The following is a 727-nucleotide window of genomic DNA, read 5'->3' on the forward strand; positions in this document are numbered from 1 at the left end:
GGTTTTTTTGGTTCTTCTTTGGAATAATACCACCACAAAAAAAAAAGCTACTTATATTTTTTTAAATCTGCCTACATTGAGGCACGACTACTACTTTGGAGAATTGCTACTCCAATACCCCCCCCCCCTCCAATGCCATCCATGAAATTGTTAATGAAATTCTATCCTTTATGCAGTTCAACCCTATTTGATACAAATGTGCCCAACTTGTCCACCAGTTTCAGTCATGAATTTCCAACAGTCTTTTTGTATTACCACTTAATGATAAGCAAATCTGGATATGATGTGTAAATTTGTCAACAACTCTGATTTTCTCATCTTTTACTACTGCTCTAATTGTTTTTGTAATGGCCCTAATCAGTTCAGGAATTGTTTTGAATTTGATAGACATTATTTTTGTGATAACCTCACAGATAAAACTTTTAGAATACAGTTAATATGAGCACATTCCGGATCACACCTCATACCAATGAGGCTATCACCAAAATGTCTTCTGTATAATTGAATAACAATAAATCAAAGCTGTTGGAGATTCAGATCTGAAACTTTGTGGACAAGTCGGGCCTAGATTAAAGTTTATTTGTATCAAATATAGTTGAATTACAGGAAGAATTGTGAGTAACATTGGGGACACCCTGTATGTTGTTTTGTTTGTTTTTTTTTTACTACATAACAGTATGACTCTACAATTATGTTCTTTGTAACTGGACTAGACTGCAGCAGCATA

This window comes from Euprymna scolopes, chromosome 35, assembly GCF_053919585.1.
Source record: "Euprymna scolopes isolate OS-2025 chromosome 35, ASM5391958v1, whole genome shotgun sequence".
Taxonomy (NCBI): domain Eukaryota; kingdom Metazoa; phylum Mollusca; class Cephalopoda; order Sepiida; family Sepiolidae; genus Euprymna; species Euprymna scolopes.